This window comes from Leucoraja erinacea, chromosome 1 (genome assembly GCF_028641065.1).
Source record: "Leucoraja erinacea ecotype New England chromosome 1, Leri_hhj_1, whole genome shotgun sequence".
NCBI lineage: Eukaryota > Metazoa > Chordata > Chondrichthyes > Rajiformes > Rajidae > Leucoraja > Leucoraja erinaceus.
The window spans coordinates 93,288,748-93,304,039 of record NC_073377.1 but is presented as its reverse complement, the minus strand read 5'-3'; positions in this window follow the sequence as shown (position 1 = coordinate 93,304,039).

Genomic DNA, 15,292 nt, shown 5'->3' with positions numbered 1-15,292 from the left:
AGGAGTGCAGGGCATTATGAGTAGCATAGACTGCTCATTTATTACCATGGGTGGACATGTCAAGGGCTAGAGGGTAGAATCTTTACCCATGGTAGAAATGACAAAGACCAGGGGCATAGTTTTAAGGTGATAGTCGTAAAGTTTAAAGGAGATGTGTGGAGCAAGATGGATGCCAGGAACAATGCAGTGGAGGCGGATACAATAGCGGCACATAAGTGGCTTTTAGGTAGACACTTGGATATGCAAGGAATGGAGGGATATGGATAAAGTGCAGTCGGAAGAGATTAATTTAATGGCATCATGTTGAGCACAGACACTGTGGGCTGAAGGGCCTGTTCCTGTGCTGCACTGTTCTATGTTGCATGTTATACCTTTCCTATCAATGTACCTGTCCAAATGTTTTTTAAACATTATAATTTTACACACCTCCACCACGATACCCTCCAGCCTCTTGAATGAAAAAATAATCCCTATGATCCTCTTTAAATAATTTTCAGCTCACCTTTAACATATGCTTTTTGGCTTTAGACTCCCCTACCCTGGGAAAAAGTCGGTGATAATGTATCTTATTTTTGCCTCCCGTCATTTGATGAAACTCTGGAAGGTCACTCGCAGCTGCAGATTCCCAGCTCAGAAGCAGTCGGAGTACAGTCAATGTCTGCACGTTAATTGAAGCACAGATGGCAGCAAGAGGGCACACATTGAGTGCAGGATGAATTGGGGCTTCTGGATCATGCGTGCCATACGAGAGAGTATTCTGAGAGGTTTTGCTAGTAGAGCTGATAACAATGATTCAGTTCAGAGCCCGGTGAAGCAGTGGCAACTGGAATACATACGGCCCGTATTGTTCTACATTGAGAGCTCATGACAGCCTCCAGAAAGTGGAATATGGGCAGAGAGACCAGACTTTCCCAGAGAAGGAGGTAGCAAGGACCCTGCCAGCAATCACTGGTCTGAACTAATGATCACCTCGGCTGTATCATGCAATCAATCGTTCCAGACTCCCTGATCCAGGGGAAAGCTCCTTCCACATCCATAGTCAGAGAGTGATACAGTGTGGAAACAAGCCCTTCGGCCGAACATGCCCACACCGACCAACATATCCCATTTACACTAGTCTCACATGCCTGCATTTGGCCCATATCCCTCTAAACCTGTCCTATCCATGCACCTGTGTAATTGCTTCTTAAACATTGCGATAGTCTCTGCTGCAACTACCTCATCCAGCAGCTAGTTCCATACATCCACCACCCTTTGTGTGAGGAATTTACCCCTCTGATTCCTATAAAATCTTCCCCCCTTCACCTTAAACCTATACCCTCAGGTTCTCGATTCCCCTAATTCGGGCAAGAGTGTGCATCTACCCGATCTATTCCTCTCATCTACTCGTTTCAATAAGAACATTCCTGATTGATAAATACAGGTCTAATTTCTCCTGAAACAACCATCACGCTACCCCAATGTAGATGGTTTATGCATGCAACCTATAATGTAGCTACCTCATCACCATTAACATGCCCTCTCATATCAGTATAACTATGATCTCCTCCCCTTCCTTCCTCCCATTTTGTCCTGGTACGCCTGAAGGCTGGATGCAGCCAGTGCTGGGACGTGTGTGCCATGTGCTATAATAAAGGCTCTAGTAAAGGTTACAGTTCGTCAGACTAAGTCCCTTCACACCCAAGAAGCAGTCAGGCAAGCCTTCGCTGTACCCTCTCTCTGGCAAGTATGGGCTTTCTTAGATAAGGAGTTCAAAATGCATGTTATCCCCAGGTGCAGTCCTATAGGTGTGGTCATGAGAATTGTTACACCACATTTCTGTAACAAAGACCAGCATTCTATTGCCTACCTCTACACCTGCATGTCTGTTCTCTGGAGGTGTCCATTTTTGGCAGAAATAATTAGTTTATCTTTAAGTAAAAATTGAAAGAACAGGAAATGTTGGAAATCGAGAGCCAAGTTAGAAGCAGACCAGGCAGTATTTGTAGAAAGAAAAGAAACATATAACATTTCAGGCCAGGATGACAAAGGGCCTCTGACCTGATCTATTAACACTTTTAGAAATTTTGGGTTCATATATAACACTTAACATTTGACAGCACAGGACTTGTACTCATTGGAGTTTAGAAGGATGAGCGGACCCCTTAGTGAAACTTACTGAATAGTGAAAGGCTTGGATAGAGTGGATGTGTTTAGTTTAGTTAAGTTTAGAGATGCAGTGCAGAAACAGGCCCATCGGCCCATTGGGTCCACAGCGACCAGCGATCCCCACACATTAACACTATCCTACACACACTAGGGACAATATACCATATATACCAAGTATACAAACCCAAGTCAATGTACCTACAAACTTGTACGTCTTTGGCGTCTGGGAGGAACCGATGATCTCGGAGAAAACCCACGCGGTCACGGGGAGAACGTACAAACTCCGTGCAGACAGCACCCGTAGTCAGGGACGAACCCGGGCCACTGGCGCTGCAAGTGCTGTAAGGCAGCAACTCTACCGCTGCGCCACCGTGCCGTGTGGAGAGGATGTTTCCACTCGTGGGAGAGTCTAGAACTAGAGGTCAAAGCATTAGAATTAATGGATGTCCTTTGGGAAGGAGACGAGGAGGAATTTCTTTAGTTAGAGGGTGGTGAATCTGTGGAATTCTTTGCCACAGAAGACTGTGGAGGACATCAATGGATATTTTTAAGGCAGAGATAGATAGATTCTTGAATAATATGGGTGCCAGGGGTTATGGGGATAATGCATGAGAATTGCCTTAGGAGGGATAGATAGATCAGCTATGATTAAATGGCAGAGTAGAATTGATGGGTAGAATGGCCTAATTCTGCTCCTATCACTTATGACCTTATGACCTTATAAAAAAAGACACAAAATGCTGGAGTAACTCAGCAGGTCAGACAGCATTTCTGGAGTACTTGGATAGATGATGTTTTGGGTCGAGATCCTTTTTCAGACCATTCTGTAGAAGGGTCCCGATCATAAACATCTTCTATCCATGTTCTCTAGAGATGTTGCCTGACCTGTTGAGTTACTCCAGTGTTTTGTGTCTGTCGTTGGCAAACCAGCATCTCCACTTCCCTGTTATTACTATTAACTCTTTCGGTTTCCACACTGAAGCTTGAAAGCTACTTTAAAATTAATTTTCATTCATAAAATATTCAATATAAAATAATATTAACCCATTCTCTGGCTCTGATGCACAAGGGGGTAGGGCTAAGGCTAGGCGAGCAATAGTGATTGGGGACGCTGCAGTCAGAGGTACGGACAGGTATTTCTGTGGCCGCAAGCGAGACTCTAGGATAGAGTGTTGCCTCCCTGGTGCCAGGGTCAATGCCAGCCTCTGAGCTGGTACAGGACATTCTGAGAGGGAAATAGACAATAGACAATAGGTGCAGGAGTAGGCCATTCGGCACTTCGAGCCAGCACCGCAATTCAATGTGATCATGGCTGCTCAACCCCAATCAGTAACCTGTTCCTGCCTTCTCCCCATATCCCCTGACTCCGTTATCTTTAAGAGCCCTATCTAGCTCCCTCTTGATAGTATCCAGAGAACCGGCCTCTGAGGCAGAGAATTCTACAGACTCACAACTCTCTGTGTGAAAAAGTGTTTCCTCATCTCTGTTCTAAATGGCTTACTTTATTCTTAAACTGTGGCCCCTGCTTCTGGACTCCCCCAACATCGGGAACATGTTTCCTGTCTCTAGCGTGTCCAAACCCTTAATAATATTATATGTTTCAAAAAGATCTCCTCGCATCCTAAACTCCAGAGTGTACAAGCCCAGCGCTCAATTCTATCAGCATATGACAGTCCCGCCATCCCGGGAATTAACCTTGTCAACATACGCTGCACTCCCTCAATAGCAAGAATGTCCTTCCTCAAATTAGGAGACCAAAACTGCGCACAATACTCCTGGTGTGGTCTCACCAGGGCCCTGTACAACTGCAGAATGACCTCTTTGCTCCTATTCTCAACTCCTCTTGTTATTAAGGCCAACATGCCATTTGCTTTCTTCACTGCCTGCTGTACCTGCATGCTTACTTTCATAGACTGATGAAAAAGGACCCCCAGATCCCATTGTACTTCCCCTTTTCCCAATGACACCATTTAGATAATAATCTGCATTCCTGGTGGGTAGCTGGAGGCCATGGATCATACTAGTACTAATGACATATGTAGGAAGAGAGATGAATTGCTGAAAAGATAAATTTGGAATATAGGTTAAAAAAACAGATCTCCAGGATTATAATCTCAGGATTACTCAGGATCAGTGTCAGGAGTTAATGGAACAATGTAAAAAATACAGTGTAGGAGGGAGGGCTTCTGATAAGTGGACCATTAGCTCTCTTTCAGGTCAGGGGGATACAAGAGGATGGGTTTCTCCTGAACTGGTGAGAACTGGAACCAATGTCAAAGAACATGGAACATAGTACAGTATTGCAGTAACTGTAATGCTTCCTCTGTTCAGGCAGAGAAAAAAATAGAAGCAACACAGAATAGATTAAGGGGAGGTGAAGGTGGGGGAAACATTGAAACATAGAAATTAGGTGCAGGAGTAGGCCATTCGGCCCTTCGAGCCTGCACCGCCATTCAATATGATGATGGCTGATCATCCAACTCAGTATCCCGTACCTGCCTTCTCTCCATACCCCCTGATCCCCTTAGCCACAAGGGCCACATCTAACTCCCTCTTAAATATAGCCAATGAACTGGCCTCAACTACCCTCTGTGGCAGAGAGTTCCAGAGATTCACCACTCTCTGTGTGAAAAAAGTTCTTCTCATCTCGGTTTTTAAAGGATTTCCCCTTTATCCTTAAGCTGTGACCCCTTGTCCTGGACTTCCCTAACACCGGGAACAATCTTCCTGCATCTAGCCTGTCCAACCCCTTAAGAATTTTGTAAGTTTCTATAAGATCCCCTCTCAATCTTCTAAATTCTAGAGAGTATAAACCAAGTCTATCCAGTCTTTCTTCATAAGACAGTCCTGACATCCCAGGAATCAGTCTGGTGAAACGTCTCTGCACTCCCTCTATGGCAATAATGTCCTTCCTCAGATTTGGAGACCAAAACTGTACGCAATACTCCAGGTGTGGTCTCACCAAGACCCTGTACAACTGCAGTAGAACCTCTCTGCTCCTATACACAAATCCTTTTGCAATGAAAGCTAACATACCATTCGCTTTCTTTACTGCCTGCTGCACCTGCATGCCTACCTTAAATGACTGGTGTACCATGACACCCAGGTCTCGCTGCATCTCCCCCTTTCCCAATCGGCCACCATTTAGATAATAGTCTGCTTTCCTGTTTTTGCCACCAAAATGGATAACCTCACATTTATCCACATTATACTGCATCTGCCAAACATTTGCCCACTCACCCAGCCTATCCAAGTCACCCTGCAGTCTCCTAGCATCCTCCTCACAGCTAACACTGCCCCCCAGCTTAGTGTCATCCGCAAACTTGGAGATATTGCCTTCAATTCCCTCATCCAGATCATTAATATATATTGTAAATAGCTGGGGTCCCAGTACTGAGCCTAGTCACTGCCTGCCATTGTGAAAAGGACCCGTTTACTCCTACTCTTTGCTTCCTGTTTGCCAGCCAGTTCTCTATCCACATCAATACTGAACCCCCAATGCCTTGTGCTTTAAGTTTGTATACTAATCTCTTATGTGGGACCTTGTCGAAAGCCTTCTGGAAGTCCAGATACACCACATCCACTGGTTCTCCCCTATCCACGCTACTAGTTACATCCTCGAAAAATTCTATAAGATTCGTCAGACATGATTTACCTTTCGTAAATCCATGCTGACTTTGTCCAATGATTTCACCACTTTCCAAATGTGCTGCTATCCCATCTTTAATAACTGACTCTAGCAGTTTACCCACTACTGATGTTAGACTAACTGGTTTGTAATTCCCCATTTTCTCTCTCCTCCCCTCCCTTCTTAAGGGGGAGGGGTGGGGGGGGGGGGGGGGGCCAACAAATGATCTGATTCAATGCGGGTCCTGCAGTAATTACATGGACCTGAACTACCACTAGAATTCTATGTCAGATGACTGAAATTAAAAATGTACGTTGATTGAAGCAAATTGCGCAATGTAAACTGAAGGTCATTGCATTGACTGCCACCAAATCATAACTCTGACAAAATTAAAATGTGTAATCGTTCATGTCACCAGCAGTGAAGTCAAGTTCAATTTGTGAAAAAGTTCCCAGGAAGATGGGAGGCCACTTTCCACGGAGCGTGGGAGCCTAGATGCATTGTTTAAAACACTGAGATTAAGGATGCAGAAAAACCCAAGGAGAATTTGACACGGCATTGATTCAGGTTAATTTAGATCAAATTAAGCGCAGGTCGCAGAGAAAGTGGGGAAGTCGATAGGTGGAACAAAGAGAATTTCTCTGACAGAGTGAAATACTGCAGCTGTTAAATTAAGATTAAGCTTCTTTGTTTGAGCATTGTGTTGCTGATGCTGCATAGTCTGTATAATGTTGTATAGTCTGTGTGGGGTATAGTCTAACTATATAGAAAACAGAAAAGCAAAAAAGGCTTCTGGCAGGCAAATTTTTTTATTTCTTGTGTAAACCGAAATAAAAAGTTGGGGGATACAAATGATGTTACCTTGAATAAATTGTTTTCTCAGTTCCAGTGAAGAGTCCCACATCTGAGTCAAAATGTGTCTGAGGAAAGATCTCAACCCAAAACGTCAACTATTCCTTTTCTCCAGAGGTGACCCGCTGAGTTACTGTAGCTTTTTGTGTCTGTCCCATATTTACCAAGTTGACCGATGCCGGCTATCTGATTGTGTTGTGTCTTTTTTTATTTATTTTTTCTAAAATGTAAATACTGGTTCTGTTCTATTCTGTTCTGTTGTTCTGTTGTTTTTGCACAATCTGCAGGAATTGCCACTTTTATTTCACTGCACATCTTGTATGTGTAGGTGACAAATAAAGTTGACTTGACTTGTCTTGATCTGCTGAGATGTTCCAGCATTTTCTGTGCCTTCAGAACTGAACAATAATTTCAAAACTAGGAATGAAATTAGAACGTAGAAAAGTACAGTATAGGAACAGGCCCGTCAGGCTATAATGTCTCTGCCAAACATGATGCCAAGATAAAATAATCACCTCTGCCTGCACATGATCCGTAGCCCTCCATTCCTTGCATATTCATGTGCTTATCAAAAAGCTATTTAAATGCCACTATCATATCTGCCTCCACCCTGGTAGCGCGTTCCACGCACCTACAAATATCTGTGTAAAATCGTCCCACACTTCTCCTTTAAACTTTGCCCCGCTTATCTTCAAACTCTGTCCTCTAGTCTTTGACATTTCCACCCTGGTAAAACGTTTCTGACGATCCATACTATCTATGCTTCTCATAATTACTTCTACCAGGTCTAATAACCACCAATCATGTTACAAATTATGTTACCTTGATTAAATTGTTTCTCTTTTTCTCAGTTCCAATGAAGAGTCCCCCATTTGAGTCAAAATGAGTCTGAGGAAGGGGCTCGACCCAAAATGTCAACTACTCCTTTTCTCCAGAGATGCTGTCTGACCCATTAAGTTACTCCAGTTTTTTGTGCCTATCCCTAATTTGACATGTTGATCGATGCTGATCTGAGGTGCTGAGGTTTTCCAGCATTTTCTGTACTTTCAGTATTCTGGCAAAAACCATACCCATTCTTTGACACCGGTTTGTGGCAATGATTCTGACATTCTTATATATACGTCAGTAGAGCCGTAACTAAAGTTTCTATCATCAGTGGAAGCAATCACATTCATAACATAAACGAATAAAAAAATAGTCTTGTTAGATTAGGAAGAGTAGCAGATTATCTTCAATTCACTTCAGGATTTTGAATGCCAGTTGCACTATAGTTACAATTCAATTGAAGGAATGCACAGAATGTTTAATTTCACTAAGCAGTCTTCATTTAGTTTGTGCTTTTTAACCTTGGAAATCACATCTTTCAAAATTCACAATAGTTTATGTTGCTCATTCAAATTTATCATTGTAGCTGCCCTTGAATAAAATAAATAAACCAACTGCGCACTTCAACGTCTGAGATGATCAAACTAGCTAAAATCTGTCTAAAGTTTCATGGCTCCAATTATAATAATATACATTTTTGCAGTAAAAATAATGGTGAGGCTAGTAAGATTTGCTGTTACCAAAGACTAAATCAAAGGTCCATTTCCAGTCACCATGGTGCATTTTTAGTGACAGAAATCAGGAAGTTGGTGTTTAGCTTTTCCAGAAGCATTTTTACAGGGCCCTAGTGAGACCACACCAGGAGTATTGTGTGCAGTTTTTGTCTCCAAATTTGAGGATGGACATTCTTGCAATTGAGGGAATGCAACGTAGGTTCACGAGGTTAATTCCCGGGATGGCGGACTATCATATGTTGAAAGAATGGAGCGACTGGGCTTGTATACACTGGAATTTAGAAGGATGAGAGGGCATCTTATTGATACATATAAGATTATTAAGGGATTGGACATGCTAGAGGCAGGAAACATGTTCCCGGTGTTGGGGGGTCCAGATCCAGAGAATAAGGGGTAGGCCATTTAGAACGGAGATGAGGAAAAACTTGTTAATCCAAAGAGTTGTGAATCTGTGGAATTCTCTGCCTCAGAAGGCAGTGGAGACCAATTCTCTGGATGCTTTCAAGAGAGAGTTTGATAGAGCTCTTAAAGATAGTGGCGTCAAGGGATATGGGGAGAAGGCAGGAACGTGGTGCTGATTGTGGATGATCAGCCATGATCACAGTGAATGGCAGTGCTGGCTCGAAGGGCTGAATAATAATAATAATAATAATAATATATTTTATTGTCATTGCACGTCAGCGCAACGAGATTTAGTATGCAGCTTCCAACCGATGTAAAAGAAGAGTAAAATAAATAAATAAGCTGTGTGACGTGGCCATCCGAGGGAGACATCCGGGGGGGTGGGGGGCATTCAGCATGGCCGGTTCAGAGCCGCTATAGCTCTGGGAATAAAGCTGTTTCTGAGTCTGGAGGTTCGGGCGTGAATGGACTACTCCTGCACCTACTCTCTATTGTCTATTAATCAGTGTAGATGACATTAAACCCCACAAATTGCTAATTATTGATAAGTTTTACTTTTCAATGGAAACCTCCTTGGTAATGAGAATTAATTTTAACATGGAGGAGTCTTATTCCTTCAGATTATAATTCATGATTGAAGGCATCCAAAAATACATAAAGACAAAGAACTGAATTAAGTATGCTTTACTTTTAAATTAAGTTTTCTTTCATTGTTTTTGCTTGATTTGGGTTTGAATTAGAGCTACCAGAGGAGGGATTTGAGGCACGTACCACATTACAACGGTATTTTAAAAACTTTTGGGCAGGTACATGGATAGGAAGGCTTAGAAGGACATGGGCCATATGTTGGAAGCTGGGACCAACGTAGATGGGGTATCTTGGTGGGCATGGGCAAGTTGGTCCGAAGGGCCTGTTTCTCTGCTGTATGACTCTATGACTCCATCTACACTTCAAGCTGCCTCGAGAAAGCAGCCAACATAATCAAAGACCTTCCCCATCCCACATTTCTTTTACCCAGACACGCCAATCACCATAGAAAGCATTTTGTCTTAGTTTTTGTTTAGTGTGGAAACTGACCCTTCGGCCCATCGAGTCCGTGCTGACCAGTGATCCCCCGCACACTTACACTATCCTAAACACTAGCAGCCAGTTTACAATTATACCAAACCAATTAACCTACAAATCTGTACATCTTTGGAGTGTGGGAGGAAACTGGAGATCCCAGAGTAAACCCACGCAGACCACGGGGAGAACGTACAAAGTCTGTACAAAGTCTGTACAGATAGCACCAAGTCAGGATCGAACCCAGTCTCTGGTGCTGTAATGCAACAACTCTACTGCTGCGCCACTGTGCCTCCCCAAGTTATCTTTACTTTCAATCCGTTAATCCGCTTTAGAAAGTGCTGACATCATTCATATTCCATAGTCCCTATCATTGATTTGGGACATCATCTCCAAACAACAGGAAAAAAAGAAATATGGATGTAATATGAAAGGAATCCTGGAATTTTAAAAGGAGCTTTATTTATATTATTTCAGCTCCAGCTTTATAAATTGTAGGCTCCAATCTTCATTTAGCACTGTTTGCAATAATTAAAACTAATCCTCTTCCCTAGAATTGATGATGATGATAATGCTATTGAAGATCACAAGCCTCCTGTTGAACTTACATCAGAGAGTGACACGCATTGGAACAGAGGAAATACAAATATTTCATTGCCGGCTTTGTAGATTTCTTCAAAATCAACAGTTGCTTTGTTGGTGGATGAAAATTCCGTGCCTTTAAGTTTTCATGAAAGGAAAACTAGAATGTCGAAACTTTTCCTCTCCAATCTGCGTGCTCTTCAATTTATGTCTGTAGTAAAAGATACAATATATACATGAACATTTCAGCTGAAGTAAATTAGGCAGTCAGTTTTATCTCACAGTATATGAAAGCCCAAATGTTTTACCATATGTTTCAATATGAGTAGTGCTGTATGGATGCTCATAACAATAAAAGAAAGATATACTGTCATAACTTGGGTAACACCACATTGATGTGAGCATTCTTGAATAATCACTTATGTTTGATCTGAAATAGAATGAGGTCTTGAGCAACACAACAGTAAAACTGGGGTTTGCTTTATTGATGACCTATTCAGTGAATATCATTTGCAGAACTCACCCAACATTGATTATTTTTAAGATGCTCAAATAGAGTCGGTGTCTAATGGTCTGATTGATGGAATACAGACATAATTATTGGGTTTTATGACAGATAAACTAATAATCTCTACATTTATTTATTTAGTTTTTTAACTGCAGAAGGCTCAGTATCTGCCTTTTACAGAGGCACGGATTAAAAAATGTCACTGTGATATTCACAACAGTAAACACCAATAATGATGATTAATTGTCAAATAACTGCATGGAGCTTTACTGCTTAAGTAAAAAAAAAGAGATTGGAATTGATAAGAGAAATGTGCCATGGGGTGACAATGAAATAACATGAGGTTTTCAGGAAAGATAAAGAGAAAAAAAAAACATAGATCAGCAAGCTTTAAAAACATTTGATCTCAATCCTTTTCCAGCCAATCAGGAAGTTAATGATTATGACGAAAACCTGACCAGGGAATGAAGATATGGATATATCCTGGTAAATTTAGAGACATCTAAGTCAAGAAGACAAGAGTTTTATTGTCATCTGCCCCAGATAGGACATGAAATTCTTGCTTGCTGCAGCACAACAGAATATTGTAGGCATAAATACAGAACAGATCAGTGTGTCTACATACCATAGACCATATATATACACACATCTAAAGTGCAATAGGCTGTTATAGTTCAGAGTTTGTTTGATGTTGTGTTTAGTAGCCTGATGGCTGTGGGGAAGTAGCTATTCCTGAACCTGGGTGTACCAGATTTCAGGCTCCTGTACCTTCTACCTGATGGCAGCGGAGAGATAAGCGTGTGGCCAGGATGGTGTTGGTCCTTGATGATGTTGGCTGCCTTTTTGAGGCAGCGACGGTGATAGACCCCTTCGATGATTGGGAGGTCAGAGCCGGTGATGGCCTGGGCAGTGTTTACAACAGGCGCTGTCCTGTGCACGGCTGCCCAGCCAGCAGCTGTCTGTCTTTTCATCTTTTTATTTTTTATTTTAGTTAGTTAATTGTTTTGTTTGGAGGTCTAGATTTTTTATGTTGGGGGGGGGGGGTAAACTACCTTTCAGGGTCCCTACATGGTCGGAGAGGCAGCTTTTCTCCGGGCTGCAGCTTCGACCCGTCCTCGCGGCCTACCAGCGGGCCTGGAGCGGCGTTTCCTGTCGGGGACTGCCCAGAACCTCGGCTTCGGTGGCGGCACAGCGCTGGAGCACTATCGCGGAGCGGGCGATGCATTGCCCGGGTCGCCGCGCTGGAGCTCCAGTGAACTGAAGTTCGCTGAGGAAAACATCGCGGAGCTGCGGGACTGTGGAGCGACCAGCTGCGGGCGGCGGCGCTGACTTTACACCGGGAGCCTGGGATCTCTAGATGAGATCACCAGTTGTGGAGCTCCAACCGGTGCGGCCTTATTGGCTTTGGAAGCCGCGGCCTCCAGTACGGCAGCGACCATTCCAGGGTTCCCAAGCCGCTGAGACGACTCTCCTGACGCCGGAGCAACATCACCCGGCGAGAACGGCCTGGAACATCGGGCCTCCATAGAGGCAACTGTGGAGGCCTCAATAGGCCCGACTATGGGTGAACTGGGGTTGGGGACTGGACTTTGTGCCTTCCCTCATAATGGGAACCATTGTGGGGGGATGTTCTTTATGTTTAAAACTCTTATTAATGTTATGTCTGTATTCCTTCTTTATGTGCTGCAAAATGACAAGAAGCATTTCACTTCACTACACCTAGGTGTATGTGAATGTGACCAATAAAATACCTTTGACACCTTTGATACCTTTTTCAGCCTTTTCCGCTCCTGGATGCTCAAGTTGCAGAACCAAGCCTCGATGTAACCAGTCAGCATGCTCTCTACTGTGCATCTGTAAAAGTTCGATGAGAATGAGAATCCAATGAGATAGGACAGGTTTGGAGGGATATGGACCAAATGCGGGCAGGTGGGACTAGTGTAGCTAGGACATGTTGGCTGGTGTGGGCAAGTTGGGCTGAAGGGGCTGTTTCCATTCTCTATCACTATGACTCTATGTCTATGTGAGAGGGTATATGGCTTCAAGGATGTCTGTGGGAGAATTCCCCAAGCTCAAAGGTGAATGGGTGAGGAGCAGATGTCAGTTGCTGGGCAACCAAGGAAGGCGATGACTAGAGGACCACAGCAGCCTGGGACTTGCCTGAATCAGGTACCACTCATAACCACAAGACTGGACTTAGAAAATGGCACCAAATCACTGCTCCCCTTACATGCAGGCACAGTAGACTATGCTGTACACTTTGCTACTCAGAGATGGTATGTCAATACTCTACTGGATTGTTTGTAAGAAAATAATTTCACTGTGCGTTTGCACGTCACACACGTGACAATAAAGCACAATTGAATCTTTGAAATCTACAAAATAGCAGGGATGATTAGAACAATTGTTATAAGATCAAAGCAATGAACTTCAATAAATATTGGGCCAAATCTGTATTCACCTATCACTTGCCAGGTTTTGTCCGGCCTGATCTATCTTTTCCGTCTTGTCCTCTCCCTCCACAGATGCCGCCTGGATGACTGAGTTCCTCCAGAAATGTGTATTTTGCTCAAGATTACAGCATCTGCAGTTCCTTGTGTCTCCAATGGGCCACTGGGCCAGATCATCTAGATTGCTTGTCAACCTCGATTAAAATATAAACTCAGACAAGGAAGTTGGCTTACTCTTCATTTGGTCTTAATATTTACATAGATTTTTATTACTCAAGGATTATTATTATTATATATTTTAATTAATTAATGTTGTTATTATGTTATTGATTTCAGAATTGAATTCATATTATTTAATTATTTTATTCTTCTATCATTAAAAAATGTAAATACATTTATCATCATTAATTCATTTTTCTTTGATTATGTAAATCTATTTCATTTGCTTTAGATGTTTCTGGTCGTCAGAAATATCCCAAAGCCATTAACAAGGGCGTAGACAAGGCCTCAGGGAGGTGCTGGATTGGGGGGCAGCGGAATCACCACCTGAGCCCCAGTCCCCTGACGGAGACTGCTCTGCTTCAGGGGGCAGTCCAATAGTGAGGCCTTGAGTTTAATTTGATGCCTGGGCTGAAAAATGTTATTGTGGCCACCAGAGCACCTGAGGGGCAATGACAGTTGAGAGCACAAGAAATGGATATGATCAAGTGGCCCGTTACAAAATAATAATTCATCTCCAATAATAACAACATTTAAAATGACAATGATTTTAGTCCATAGGGCCATATTCACAGCATCCATATAAATGACGTTAATTACATTCTCCTTGCTTTCCTTTTCAGCCACCCTGCCTATTAACCCACCCACCCACTCTGAAGAAGGGTCTCGACCCAAAACACCACTCATTATTTCTCTCCAGAGATGCTGCCTGTCCCACTGAGTTACTCCAGCTTTTTGTGTCTATCTTCAGTCTATTTCTGTCATCTGTTGTTGAATTTTAATGTGCAAAATGTAGAAACAGCCCAACCTGCAGCCCAACGAGTCCGCACCCATTCACTAGTTCCATCCTACACACCCGGGACAATATAAAGAAGCCAATTGACCTACAAGCCTGCACATCTTTGTAATGTGGGAGCAAACCAGAGCGCCTGGAGAAAACCCAATCACAAGGAGAACATACAAACAACATACAGACTGCACCCGTGGTCAACGTCGAACCCAGGTCTCTGGCACTGGAAGGCAGCATCTTTACTGCTGCACCACTGTGCCACCCAATCTCCTCCCTATTTTCCCCACATCTCTAACCATCCTCTCATTCTTCACGAAACCCTTCCTTCAGTCCTTCTCGCTGATTCTGTCTTCACATCTATCATTTGTCCATCCCCGACTCTCCTTCCCTACACTGAGCACCCTCTTCCCTCTCTTTCCTCTGCTTTCCTATCACATTTTATCTCTGCTCCAACTCACAACCCAAGGCCCTCCCTTCTATCCTAGTTATAAGATATGTCACCCCAGCTTGTACCACCACTACTGACTCTGCAAAAAGTTACCAAGCCCAATGACTGGGTGAGCAAGCCAATGTCTGCATTCTATCCCAGGCATCCATTCCCTGATTTCACTCAGTTGACTCTAACAGGCATGCCATGTTAAACTTCAGGCTGTAGAAATACAGTGTGGAAACAGGCCCTTCAGCCAACTCTACTTGCTGATCAGCAATCACCCCGTACATTAGCACTATCATACACATTAGGGACAATTTTACCTAAACCAATTAGTCTACAAACCTGCACGTTTTTGGAGTGTGGGTGGAAACCGGAGCACCCGGAGAAAACCCATGTGGTCATAAAGAGAATTTTCAAACTCCATACAGACAGCACCAGTGGTCAGAATCAAACCCAGGTCTCTGGCGCTGTAATGCAACAACTCTACCGCTGTGCCACTGTGCCAATGTGCCACCCATATCATTTGGATGCCTGGCACCAGAGTCTCAAAATTAAAATCTGTCGCCCACAACCAAACAGTATGGAGAAGGAGCATTCAGGATGGCTTGCAGAACCACGAGTTCCTTTGTCAGGAATATGCAGAGGGCCAATATAAATTA